General features: G+C 39.0%; 1 long non-coding RNA gene across 1 annotated transcript in view; it reads right to left on the reverse strand.

Moving 5' to 3' along the window:
• Window positions 1-2,935: 2,935 nt before the first annotated feature.
• LOC122565406 overlaps window positions 2,936-14,785 on the reverse strand; it is a 60,736-nt gene continuing 48,886 nt past the window's right edge. Inside the window, exons 5-6 of the long non-coding RNA XR_006316160.1 lie at window positions 10,992-11,149; window positions 2,936-3,044 (exon numbers count right to left, since the gene is read on the reverse strand). This is a non-coding gene — a long non-coding RNA (uncharacterized LOC122565406). The remainder of the gene's footprint in view (window positions 3,045-10,991; window positions 11,150-14,785) is intronic.

The raw sequence follows: 14,785 nt of genomic DNA on the forward strand, positions 1-14,785 counted from the left end.
ATGATTTCTTGTTTATCACTTTGTGTTCCCAGCAAAAAAAAAGTTATTTAATTTGTGATATATATTCACTCTTGTTGTAATTTGTGAGTGTATAAAGAATGGGTAATTCTCAATGCCGGTTGTATGTAAAAAGAAGTGCCACTATGCGTTTGATATGTTGAAGCCAAATTAATATATTCATGAGTGGAAGTTTCACATGTGCAATCTCATTCGCCAAAAGAGGGAAAGCTCAATATTTTTGATGAGGTTACACCAACTCAGAATACAAGGGAAGGTGACAGGGCACCTGAATGAATCAGCATGGAACTATTTGAAAGCCTTTCAGTGCAAGGTATGGAGAAATTGATTTGTAATGTAGTTGCAGAATAGATATGCCAGGTGAGATAAGATTAGTTTGAACAAGAGAAAGAACTTCATAGTTTTCCATAGTATTCCTCCATATTTGAATTAAAAACAGATGGAAGAAAGAAAGAAATGGAAGTTCTAGTTGCCAACATTTTCTTTACTTTAAGATGACTCAGAGACTACTGCTTTGAGTTTACCTGTTACATTTGTAATCTTACTTCTATTAAAGTAATTGACCATACAGAAAAGCAAACCAGTTTGTGCAACGTACAAGGTACTGTGTGTACAATGTCCTAGTTGAATTGCAAACAAAGCAATTCCAAAATTCAAACTGAAAAACTGAATTAATACTTTGGGACATTCCAAAGCACTTCACTATCAGTGGATAATTTTGAAGTGTTGTCACATTTGTTGCAGAGACAATTTGTGCCACAAGCAGCAGGTTGATCAATAGCTCATTTATTTTGGTTAAGGAATTAATGATGACCATCAAGCTAGTCGACCTCCAATGCCATTGGGTCTTTCACATCAAGCTTATCAGGGTAAATCTAAGCCAACTATCACCTCAGAAGCCTGTCTCACTTGTCAGCAAAATAATAGGAGTCATCAGTAGTGCTATCAAGGTGCATACTCATTAACAACCTGCTCATGATGCTTGGTTTGGGTTCCGCCAGCTCCAAAATGAAAGCGAAATACTGCAGACACTGGAAATCCAAAACAAAAATATGAAACGCTGGAAACATTTATTAACCCAAAGGATTGGGCAGAATTTTGTTATGGCATCAGGTGTCTTGCTTAAGACCATAAGACCATAAAAAAATTGGAATAAGTGTAGGCCATTCAGCCTCTCGCACCTGTTCTGCCATTCAACATGATTATGGCTGATCTGACTTTCCTCATATCCACTTTCCTGGCCTTTTCCCATCACTCTTGATTCCCCTACTAATCAAGAATTTAGCGATCTCAGTCTTAAATATATACAAAGACTATGCCCTCACAGCTCTCTGTGGCAAGGAGTTCCAAAGGATTACAACCTCTAAGAAAATAAATTCTTCATCCTCTCAGTCTTAAATTGATGCCCCTTTATTCTGAGATTATGCCTTCTGGTCCTACACTCTCCCATGAGGTGAAACATTCTCTTAGCATTTACCCTGTCAAGCCCTTTAAATATCCAAAATATTTCAATGAGATCACCTCTCTTTCTTCTAAACTCCAATGAGTAGAGTCTCTTTGCTCATAAAACAACCTCTCCATGCCTAGTGATCATCCTATGGACTTTCTCTGAACTGCCTCCGATGAAATGATATCTTTCCTTAAATAAGGGGACCAAAACTGTTCAGAGTAGTCCAGATGTGGTCTCATCAGCATCCTGTACAGACACAGTAAGACTTGTCTACACTTATATACAACTTCCTTGAAATAAGGACCAACATTCCATTAGCCTTCCTGATAACTTGCTGTGCCCGTGTGCTAGCTTTCTGTGTCTCATGTACAGATCCCTTTGTGTTGCAGCTTTCTGCAGTCTTTCTAAGTAATATTTAAATAATAAAGGTTTAGAGGGATATGTGCCAAACGCTGGCAAAAGGGACTGGCTTAGTTTAGGAAACTTGGTCAGCAGGAATGAGTTTGGCTGAGGACCTGTTTCTTCTGTATACCCTTATGACTCTATTCTGTTCTTTTGTTGTCCCTTCCAAAATGAACAACTTTGCAATTTCCCACATTATACTCTATTATGCTCCAACTTGTTGCCCACTTCCTTAACCTATCAATATCTCTGTAAATTGTTTGTGTTCCTCTCAAATATGTGCCTTGCCAATTATTTTAGTGTCAGGAGACTTGGACTGCCTCTTTTTAAAAAGATCTATAAGACCATAAGACATAGGAGTGGAAGTAAGGCCATTCGGCCCATCGAGTCCACTCTGCCATTCAATCATGGCTGATGGGCGTTTCAACTCCACTTACCCTCATTCTCCCCGTAGCCCTTAATTCCTTGTGATATCAAGAATTTATCAATCTCTGCCTTGAAGACATTTAGCGTCCCGGCCTCCACTGCACTCTGCGGCAATGACTTCCAAAGGCCCACCACTCTCTGGCTGAAGAAATGTCTCCGCATTTCTGTTCTGAATTGACCCCCTCTAATTCTAAGGCTGTGTCCACGGGTCCTAGTCTCCTCGCCTAACGGAAACAATTTCCTAGCATCCACCCTTTCCAAGCCATTTATTACCTTGTAAGTTTCTATTAGATCTCCCCTTAATCTTCTAAACCCCAATGAATACAATCCCAGGATCATCAGCCGTTCCTCGTACGTTAGACCTACCATTCCAGGGACCATCCGTGTGAATCTCCTCTGACACGCTCCAGTGCCAGCATGTCCTTCCTGAGGTGTGGGGACCAAAACTGGACACAGTACTCCAAATGGAGCCTAACCAGAGCTTTATAAAGTCTCAGTAGCACAACGGTGCTTTTATATTCCAACCCTCTTGAGATAAGTGACAACATTGCATTCGCTTTCTTAATCACGGATTCAATCTGCATGTTTACCTTTAGAGAATCCTCGACTAGCACTCCCAGATCCCTTTGTACTTTGGCTTTACGAATTTTCTCACCGTTTAGAAAGTAGTCCATGCTTGTATTCTTTTTCCCAAAGTGACCAAGTTACAAGCCAATCAGTACGTGGTGAAGTCACAGATGGTTTTCCCCTGAAATCAAAATACCAAGTGTGATGTCTTAGGCATGTGAGGACTGCAGATGCTGGAGATGAGAGTCTAGATTAGAGTGGTGCTGTAAAAGCACAGCAGGTCAGACAGCATCCGAGGAGCAGGAAAATCGACATTTTGGACGAAAGCCCTTCATCAGGAATGTGATGTCTTGCCTACTGATAATCCCTGCATGGTTAGCTGGATGGCTTGTGATATAGAGTGACACCAACAGCATGGATTCAATTCCTGCACTGGCTGATGTCACCAAGAATGTCTTGCCTTCTCAACCTCTCTTTGCCTGAGGGATGGTGATCCTCAGGTTAAACTCAATCTCTGTAATGCGAGATGAGCCCTATGGTCCTCTAGGTCTCTGGTGACGATTATTTATCCAAGCACTTCTAGCAAATCAGTGGTGGCAGTTCCTGTGCACAATAGTGACACTGGAGTGACCATGACTACTAGTGGAAGGACAGGCTCAGGGTTTCAGAATGATAGAACGACCCAGGCAATAGGTAGTTTATGTGTGTGGTTGGGTGGAGTTCACAGAGTGGGGCTTCACAAATAAGGGCAGGGGCAGGACAGAGTAGCCCTTAGTGGGGTCCATTTCCTGATATTTGTGCCTGGCACTGAGTGTCTTTGATCAAGAGACACCACCACTCTGATCCCTCCCTCCATGCTGGGCCGAATGTGACAAACTGGCCACACAGTTACAGCAGTTGTGCAGACCATGCATGGCTGCTGCTGGGTTAATTCAGCAGCGTGAGATAAGGCCTATAAGAAGTTATTAATTGGCCAATTAAGGACCTCAATTGCAACAGAATGGAAGATCGACCTTTTGCTTTTCCCAGCCAGAACATAATTGTGAGTTCAGGCATGACCCCACCTTGTCTAATTAAATGCCCTTCCCACCTACAAGCTTGGCATCAATAACAGCAGGAGATGCTAATGGCATTGAATGTCAAATGAAGGTAGTTATGTTCTCTTATTGGAGTTGGCCATTGCCTGATACATGTCTATAATTTATAGTAGTATTTAGGGTAGTAATTATCATTTTTCATTCCAAGTCTGGATGTTGTCCAAGTCTGGCTGCACCGAGCATGGATTTTATTTTAATCTTGAGAACTATAAATGGAGCTGAACTGTATGCAATCATTGGTGAACAGCTCAAATTCTGACCTGTAGGATCTGCCAGATCTCTTCCCACAGTTGATGCCAGACCTGCTGAATTTTTTTATATACAGTTCCAATTGTCATTTCAGCTTTGATCCAAACACAGACACAGAATGAACTCTGGGGCTGAGGTGAGAATGATTCCCTCCCTTACATCCAGGCAATATTTCACTGAGTTTGGCAACAAGGGGCCTTAATGAAAGTAAAATTAATGATGATTGAGCAAAGGTTAATATGCAAATTGGGGCCATTTCAGCCCAGAACTTTGCTGTTTTCCCTTTGATTAACGTTCTAGGGTTGACAATTATTACTACTACATCAGTCTTCCTTGCAGGTTATAAATTGGGCTGTTCACTGACTACAACTCCATTTACAGTTCTTAAGAAACAGTCCATGCTCCTGTGCAGCAGTCCTGGACAACATCTAGGAGAAAGTGAGGACTGCAGATGCTGGAGATCAGAATAGAGAGTATGGTGCTGGAAAAGCACAGCAGGTCAGGCAGCCTCCGAGGAACAAGAGAATCAACATTTTGGCCATAAGCCTTTTCCTGTTTCATTCCTGATGAAGGGCCTATGCTTGAAACATTGATTCTCCTCCTCCTTGGATGCTGCCCAACTTGCTGTGCTTTTCCAGCACCATGCTCTCAACTCTGGACAACATCTAGGCTTAGAATGAAAAACAATATGTGCTATCCATGCTAGGCAAGTGTCAGGCAATGGCCAACTCTGAAAAGAGAACATAACTACCTTCATTTGACATTCAAATGCCATTATCGTCATGGTGTCCCACATTATCATAATCCTAGAAGTTGCTATTGACCAGAAACTGACTAGAACCAACCAGATAAACATAATGCTTGATGAGGCTTGATTTTTTACAGCAACTGGCTAACTGGACTCTCATAGCTTCTACATCTCTCAAAGACACGTTAGTGTGATTGCATTGTCTCCGTTTACCTGGATGTCTGCAGTTCCAACATGAAGAGAGCTCAGTACTCTCCAGATCTACTTCAATCCATCAAAGGAAGAGGACAATTAACAAAGAAAGACTCTAGTTTAGGACTTCAATTAATCCATACCATAATTATAGGTGGAATAAGTTTAACAAATTTAATTTGAACTTTAAAGATTTGATTGGTATGGGGAGATTTTTAAAGATCTTATTAACAAATCACTAAGTAAGGTAAGGTAGTATGGATAGAAAGTGTCATGGCATTGCTTATCAGGAAAATCCTATATCTGTTTCTTTAAGCAGGTTCCACAGGCAGCATACATTACAAGATCACGGAAAAAGTGTAACTTTTATTGAACTTTGAATAGTATACCAGATCAATGCAACAGAAGAGTATTTGCAAATTGTGGGAAGAGGAAGAGAATATAACAGGTGGAGAACATAGACCATTAGAAACTGGAACAGGAGTAGGCAATTCAGCCCCTTGAGCTTGCTCTGCCATTCAATAGATTCATAGCTAATCCAACACTCCTCACATCCACTTTTATTGAACAAAAAGACTAATTCTATATCCAGCATTGGGCCAGAGAATGTGGACTGCAATGTTTGAAATGTCTCTTAACTCAGTTCATGTTCAGTGATTCAAATATGTTTCAGATGACTAAGGCACCCAGTTGCTTGACTGGGAACATACAATCCTGCATTACCTGGTCTAATAGACAGATAACCTCTTAAACACAGAGAAGCCAATGAGCAAGTGGAATAGAAGATGTTACAGTAAGGATGTCCAATGTTTATTGACACCTTGATGGTAGTGTGTAGTCTTGGGAAATTTCACCACTGTACTTTTATGGGAACAGATAATTATGATAGTAAACTAGCCATGATCCACCAGCTCTCCATTTCAGTGGGGAGTCAGATCTGGATCTGCAGTCCGACCCCTATAGTTACTCTAATGCTCTTGTGCATCAGAAACTACAGAAAGTGGTAGTGTAGTTTCAGACTGAATGTTCTGGTGATATTAACACATCTAAATTGAATTTACTCAAACTTCATAATGGTACTATGTTTATCCGTTTATATAAATAAGAAGTTAATTTTATATCTAAGTGAAATAGTCTCAAAAATGTATAAGCAATATAGTCTGAGTTATTCCCTGGTTTATAAGTGAAACACTTCAGAATCAATTGATCTGTGAAGTGTAATATTTGGAAGTTCAGGGTAACAGCATTCTTGGTGAATATTGTTTATTATTTTAGATCCCACTTAGTGTAATAATTTCTCAGATTAAAACAAAAAACAAACCTGTGCCTACATTTCCATCTTGTGGATAAAAATAAATTTAACATGTCCTCTGATTCTGTTGAGGCCTTTCTGACATTTTTGGGCCAACTTTCTAAGTTTATACTGATGCCCTGGGCTTTGTTCACTTATTAATTACATGCATGAGTTTTCTTGGTCTATAGAAATTGGCAGACAGGCAGGTGAGGCTAACCAGATGAAATTGAAAATTCAGCTCTTATATCCCATATAAACAGGTGTAGCCAGTTTGAATTGCAGTTAGGTGTTAATGGCCTTTCCCAGTACTATTGGTCGAATTGCTAAAGAGGTAGGAAAAGTTCAACCAAATAATCTTATCTCATTCTAAAAGCAAACTGTGTGCTGTGATAAACATACTAAAGCTTCAAAAAAAGCAATTTTGTTGCAATAGCTTATGAATTTAATAGTTTGTTTAAAGTATTGTCTGTCATCTTCAACAATGATGTTTTACTAAATTAATTATCTTGAACAATAAACATTGGCACACTCTCAGAGTAAATTCATTCACTTTCCTCAATGTTATATAAAACAAATGCTACTCTGCATTCGTGCCATTCAGATGTTTCTGCTGTCTTTCAGTGTTTCTCTTTCTTCCATCTTGTAACTTAACAAATAATCTAAACAATTACCTCAAAATTTACAACTTGCTCACCCTATTTTCTTGTTCTTCCAGTCTATAGTTGCTGTATCATTCAGGCTGGTGTTCAGGTCCACAAATAACACCAACTTTCTGGTATTCGATCCATTTAGCTACAAGTGTGATCCTGATATTTAGTATTGTTATGGACCAGACCAGACCACCTCAAAATAGTTTAGGAAGGTGTAAAAGCAAATGTAAAGTGTATGTTCCCAATGCAATGCAACTGGTCAAACTACTTGATGTGAAGGAAAACACAATTTATTTAACCACTGTAGTTAAGATGCAACCAAAGAAAGAGGAATTTAGAATAACTTACCTCCATTGGAAAACATAACAGAATAATAGATGCAGTAACTATTACTAATCAACTGTTCCAGTATAGTGACAATGCATTAACACAACCGTTGGCAAAAAAGGAAAATTCAGACAGATTCTCATATGCAGCTCTTCAATTCAGAAGGAACACGTCCAGAGAAAATTCTGAGAGAGTAGTTGCCAGGAGACATTCACTGAAGCTTCCAACTCTTTTGAGACCCCAATAGCTTCTGATACTACTCAGAAATCTCCTGATCTGTGAGAGCTGGCCACATCCATTCAGGCTGCATTAAAAAAAAATCCAAGGCTTTCCAAGCTGTTTACACAAGTGGTCTTAAATATTTAGATTTGCACCTCTGCCTTACAACCTCTCTTTAAAAAAAATGGATAAAATAACCTCTTAAAGTGACAGCATCCTCACAGTTTAGTGATAAATCAGTCTTTGCTCTGTGTGCTTGAAGCTGGCAGCTGTGGAGTTAATTAGCTGGCACAGGGTGTTTCCAAAAGGTGCTACATTGCATTCTCCCAAGGAACAAGGCCAAGGTTGTAGTTAGGTTTTCTGTAGGTCAGTCAATGTAGTAAAAGGGTCTTTCAGTGCTATCTGTGAGTTAAAGTTAGCTGGTTTCATACAGTTGGGATAAAGGACAGATTTACCTTAAATAAGGAGGCCAATTGTTGTTCACAAAACTTAAGAGGTGATCTCACCAATATTTTATTAACTATTCACATTACTTGTTGTACCTATCCTTTCTGTGATAACTTCACTAAGTTATCTTGATTGCTCTGCATCTCATAGCTCTGCAATCTCTCACCTTTTAGATAATTCTTTTTATAATCTTTCCTGGCAAAGTAGATAATTGCTTATTTTCCAACATTATGGTTCATTTGCCAGATCTTTGCTCACCTATTTAACCAGTACATATTCTTCTGTAATCTCTTTATGTCTGTTCAAAAATTACTATCCTTCCTATCTTTGTGTCATCAGCAAATTTGGCAACCGTACCTTCAGTTTCTTCATCCAAGTCATTTATATAAACTGTTAAAATTTGAAGCTCCAGCTCTGGTCCCTGTGGCACACCACTCATTATAACTTGCCAACCAGAAAATTACTCATTTACTTTCTGTATTCCTCCATGCCAATATGCTACCCCCTACACCAGGACTGTTTGTTCTCCATGATAATCTTGATTGAACTTTATGACACTCTTAATCCCCTTCAATATTTGAATTTTTCACTTTTTGATCTTGGTGTCCAAAATGATACAAAATGTTCAGTGTCGATGGAGGACTACGTTGTTAGATTATGGTCAGTTTGAGTTGTTGTAGATTATGGTCAGTTTGAGTTGTTTACCTCTGGTTGACAACAAGTCTCAGCACTCTGTTTGTTTCTAAAGTCTTTTCATTCTAATAGTACGTTTATCTTGCTATTAAAGTCATTTCTAAATATCTTTCTGTGTACATTTGAGTTAACATCCACAAATGGGTGCTGTACCTAACCCCACATACAAATCCATTAAAATTAAAACAAAGACAAACATATTGAGGATTAGCTCTTATGAAATATAATCAGTTGAATAAGAAAAGTTGGAAAAACACTGGTGCTTTAGGCTAAAATGCACTAAATGATGTGGAATATTGTGATAAAAATGGCATTTGAATACCATAATCCTCCTTAAAAAATTATCCTTGGTGGGAACAGGTAATACTTCCTTAAATTTATTTATTGTTTATTGTGTGTTTTTTAAATATTGCCCTTGTTTTCACTCGACCATTAGCTTACTTTAGGGTCTCTTGAGTTCAATTCAAATACTGAGCCTTGTCGGTATATTTTTCAGCCTTAGTTTTGGGAAATACTAATTATGCTGGCTTGGAATTTGTAGCTAGTTAGGGAATTCTGCAGTCGTTGTCATTTCTGACTTAGTTCAGATGTTCTTAGTTAAGAACGTTATTGATAGGCATTTATCGAGCAGTCTGGTGTATCCCCACTCATGTTTATTCATTGTGTTCTGTGTCTTCAAAGTGAAAAACTTGACCTTGCCTCAGAATGTCTCCTTTCAGGTCTGTCTTCAGTTTTTAGTCTACGCCTACAGACCTGTTTACATCTGCACCCCAAGTGATTCTGATGCACTTGACCCAGCAGGCTTTACAGTTGCTTGGCAACAAAGACACTTGAAGAGTTGTGTCAACAGCATGTGACATTCCCCCCATTGGATTGGTTAGCATCCTCTGCATCTCTAAATTGTACAGAGAGATACAAGTCTTTCTCTGTACCGTTGCCAACTTGTAAATTTGTATTCATGGGACATTTTCTACCTCGGGGTGATCTTTGTGATGGGGGAGGGCTAACAGGCATCATGTAGAATGTTTGCCAATAACATTTTACATTCAAGGAGTTAGAGATTAATATTCTGCAATCCTAGAGGCGTTTTATGCCAGAGGACTGTTTGAGTTTTACACAGATATTCAAAGTCTGACCAAGGTGGAATAGAGGGTAAATTTAGCAAAAAAACTCTTCTGCTAAATTCAAGACGCAGCCGGCAGCTGTAGTTTGGAACTGGAGAGCTATTAAGACTAATCTGAAATGAACTGTACTAGGTATGTACAGAACTCCTGTGAAATGTATGTTAAAGTCTAAAAATTATTGGTAATAGTAATAAAAGAATGCCTGATGCATTTGAATAATAATCGCTTGTCCGCGACTGTAGCAAAGGCATTGACCCATTTAACACAAAATCATTTCCAACTTCAGTCAAATGTATCCTCCACTGAGACGTAAATGTCAGGAACAGACACCCTGAAGCAGCATTTGTCACATGTTAATTCATTCCTTCAAGAGAAAAGGTATGTTTCTGGTCTGGTTTTGCCTTGTACAGTGCTATAACTGAACTGAAATGATCAAATATTTTATATCTTGCAATATATTTTTCTCATACCACAGAGCTATCATCCAAGCACTTGGTGTTAAATGGTTAAATATTCTGCAAGTTTTCAGGATAGGGAGTATCAGAGAGAAATGATTTTGGACTTTTCCGTTGTGTGGTAGTTGTTCTACACAGAAGCGAAGGTTACAAGTTCAGGACGTAAGTCAAAATTTCAGTGTACACTCTGGACAGCACTTATATTAAGGGGACTCTCCATATATACATTGGAACAGACTGAAGGCCGCCTGTTGGACCAGTAAAGATTCTTTGTAAGCGTTCAGAAAAGGACAGTCAGTTTTCCTGTTATTAGGAACAATTTTTCTCTCTTAACCAACACCACCTGCCCATTCAATTTAACTCATAGCAGTAAAAAATGGCTGCTAAACTGGCTCACATATCATTGTTACTTTATTTTCAAATAATTAATTGCATGTGCAGAGCCTTAAGATATTTCTGAGTCATAAAGTGATGATCAATATGTGTTTTTTTCCTCACAGAACTAAATTAGTGAGTAGTAGGATACATCAGTATTTCTCAATTCAGCTTTCCCAATGAGCCTACAAAATAGCTGGAAAATGCCACGGTGAGGAGGAAGTGAATGGGAGGTAGCTGGTGGCATGCTGTACTTACTCATTATCACTTGCCGTACTCCTGTGGTTCTTTCTCACATCCCTCCTCCTGCCCTTTCCACACTCCTGCTTTTCTCGTGCTTTCTTCATTCTCTCCCATGTTCAACTTCATTTTACTCCTGCTCTCTTCGTGCCCCATCAATGGTTAACATTCTCTGCCTTGAGAAGCAAAACACCCATTTCAATAATAACTCTGAGTAAGTGCCTGCTTTCTTAAAAGCATTATCAAAGCACTCCTTACAGCCAACACTTCCATATTTTGAGTATTAAGGAGTATCATCATATAGATATGATGGCTGTGATTATATCCATTTGAGAAGGAGTCCTGCAAACATTAAAGTTTGAGAACTGTTGGGGGAGCTAATGCATGGTCTCAGAATGTGTGGGCTTAATGACTGAATTATTGCTTTTTGCTTTTTTATATTCTGTGACCTTTGACACTGAAGTAGTGCATTTGGGAACTTTTGTAATTTATTTGAAAGTTCTCTGAAATTTATAATACTTTGAATGTTTGAGGAGGGCTTTTAAGAGTTTGCACCAAATATAAAGGGATTAATTGTCATTTTCTTGAAGCACAAGAAATACTAGTCCATGTGACCTGGCTACCTTTGACCCGGAGGAAAAGCCAATGGTAAATTAAGATGAAAAGCCATGTGGACAGAAACAGAGAAGGCATGCAAAAATAAACTACTAATGTAATGAAAAACAGAGAGCTAGAGGCACAAAGGAGAGCTACAACAGAGGTGCTGTACAAGGAAGGCAATAGTGTATAGATGCAGAGACAACTCAAAAGTAAACAAGATTGATAGAGGAACATAGAGAATTCTTGTGAGAAGGAGAAGGAAAAGGCTGTCAGGAAGATGCCACTTTTTCAGTTTGGCAGAAGAACGGAGCTGGTTATAAGGTTAAAAAGCCTGGAAATCCCTGTGAATGACTCAGACTCTAAAGAGTTCCATGTTTTCCTAGAGGCGACCAAACTATATTACTCCCTAAGGACTATCATGACTTGAGGGAGAGAGCTTTCATAGAAGTGCACCTTACTGATGAGAATTGCTGCCGTGAAACTCAATGTGAAAGTAGTCAGATCAGACCCCTGACCTTACCTGCATGGAAAGAGAACAGAATATTGTGGAACTGTGTAGCTATCTGGTTTCATCTTTGTGCAGAAGTGCTGTGAATACTTAATTGCGTAAGATGTATCTTTGTTGACTACTTAAAGTAAACACAAATTTAAAATAAATGTAAAGGAAAGAAATTTACCTTTTTATTTGAGGTATCATTTTGCCTGTTAATTTATATAATTTTCATTTGTTCTAATTAAGTAAAAACCACAAAAAGTGCAATTCTGTTGATATGTTTGGGAATCATTTAGTAAATTTAGTTATTCTGGCCGTCATGTTTTCCTTTTTGGCAAAAGTGAGGACTGCAGATGCTGGAAACCAGCATCTAGATTAGTGTGGTGCTGGAAAAGCACAGCAGGTCAGGCAGCATCCGAGGAGCAGGAAGATCGACGTTTTAGCGAAAGCCGTTCATCAGGAATGGGGGATTCGAAGGGCTTTTGCCCGAAACGTCGATTTTCCTGTCGCTCGGATGCTGCCTGACCTGCTGCGCTTTTCCAGCACCACTCTAATCTAGACTCATGTTTTCCTTTTTGCCAATGGAGGGTGCTGTTACAGTTGGAGGCTGCAGGTATGTAAGGCAGATCTCACTGACCCAGTGAACCATCTGGAGGTGTTCTGAGTGACCTGCTTGGTCAGAGCCTGTGAAATGCTACATTATGATGAGGCATACCGAGCAGCGCTCTCAAACCTGGAGCATCGTCAGCAGCACCTACTTCTGCAGGTATACCCCATAGCTGTCAGACTTCTGATTGGTCCCACACCATAGGAGACTGTCTCCCATGCTCATTTGGATAGTGCATTTGGCAATTCCCAACCACACACCAACTCTGAAAAGCGAGTTCCACCATTCTTGCTGGCGATATGTGCAGGCTTGATATGAAATCTGAGCATCTGCTTGAAGCTCATGTCCATTGACCTTTCTGTAAACTCAAAGACACGTTTCCTGAATCTCGGAACTAGTATCTTCTTTTCTGTTTTGTTGATCTATTGACATATAATCTGGTGTTTTAAGCCATCAGATCTGTGTTAAGTCAAAATTATAAAAGAGTAGAAGCTGTCTCTTTCGCCATTTATGAGGACTTTCACTGTGTGCTGTGTAGTGTGGTACACACACTGGGGTAAAGGTTAAACTGCAGAATTCAGTGCTGTTGTGTGGGTTGGAAGACGGAGTGGTGGCAGCTGGGAGAATACATTTGCATCAGCCAAACTTTGCAATACTTTTTCTGTCAGTCCTTTGGGTATTGTCACAGTCATGCGTGGTTTATCATATTCTTGAGAAGCTCCATCATGTATTAGATGAGTCTAATCTATTACATTGATTCCCTCCTGAAATCCACGTATGACTAAATCAAGAGGCTTTCATTATGAAGCACATGTCCACTCCGCAGTTAAATTCCCATGTTTCTTCAACGTCTATTCAAATCAATTCGAAGACATGCTTACAAGTTCCCAGCACAGCTCTAAACCTGACTTATTTTCTGGAACTTTTTTCACTATGCAGCATTATAATGGATATTTCATAGGCATTTTTCTCCTCTATACTCTGAGGATGTTGTTAGTTACAATTGTTCCAATTTTCTTTAGGTGTTATATGTCCACAAAAAGTTCTTAAATCTTTTACAACAGTTTTCATTTTCCCATAAAAATAGAGCTGTTTTTTTTTCTTTGCTTGTTATTTCTGATATAACTCTGTGTCCTCAATCATTTCTCTCAGAGGGCACTTAGAACATCAGTTGTAAGATTCACCTTGTCCTTGTTCTGTCTGCATAAGTACTCTTCCTGCTGATATCATGAATAGTTATTGTTAGTTTGACACCATTTCAGACTTCCACATATAATTTCATAACATAGTTACTGTGCATCTAAGGCACGGCTCTCATAATGAAACTACCACAGTGCTTTGCTTCCTGTTTCCTGCTGCTTCACCCACATGATGATAGATTAGACATAAGGTGAATGACAAATGGAGTCGGATAAGAAAACTATGCACACCAGAGAACTTAAGAATGGGCTATGAGGGATTGCATACAACAAACTGAACTTTGCATTAATTTCAGCAGCAGCACAGACTGAATGGATTGTATGTTCAGCTTCCAAGTTGCAAATCATGTTTTAGATACCATACACTATGTTATAAAAAGCATATCAAAAAAACTGGAGAAGGTACAAAGATGATTTGCAATGATTTTACCAGAAATGTGTGGATAACATGTGTCAAATAGGGATTGATATGCTGGCTCTCCTCTATTTTAAAATGTAGGTTGAGAGGTGGCCTAATAAAAATCTTTAAAATTTTGAAGCGTTTTGACGAGTGGATACAGGGAGCCTTTCCTCTTGCGGGAAAGAGCTTAACAAGAAACTGTTAGGATACTAACTAAGAAATCTAATAGGTATTAAGAGGAATTTCTTTTACCAAAGAATGGTGAGAGTTTAGAACTCTCCGTCATAGGAAATTGAAGTGAATAGTCTTGATGCATTTATAAAGGAGCAAGACAAGTACATGAAGGAGCGGATAATAAAAGGTTATGATGGTAGATTTTGATGAGGCAAGTTGTGAAAAGGCTTGAATGGAACATATATGCCAACATGGATAGGCAGGGATGAATGGCCTGTTTCTGTGCGTGAACACAATAGCTCATTCTGTGATAGTATTCATCTGTATGATAGATGATAC

Source organism: Chiloscyllium plagiosum, chromosome 31, assembly GCF_004010195.1.
Source record: "Chiloscyllium plagiosum isolate BGI_BamShark_2017 chromosome 31, ASM401019v2, whole genome shotgun sequence".
Taxonomy (NCBI): domain Eukaryota; kingdom Metazoa; phylum Chordata; class Chondrichthyes; order Orectolobiformes; family Hemiscylliidae; genus Chiloscyllium; species Chiloscyllium plagiosum.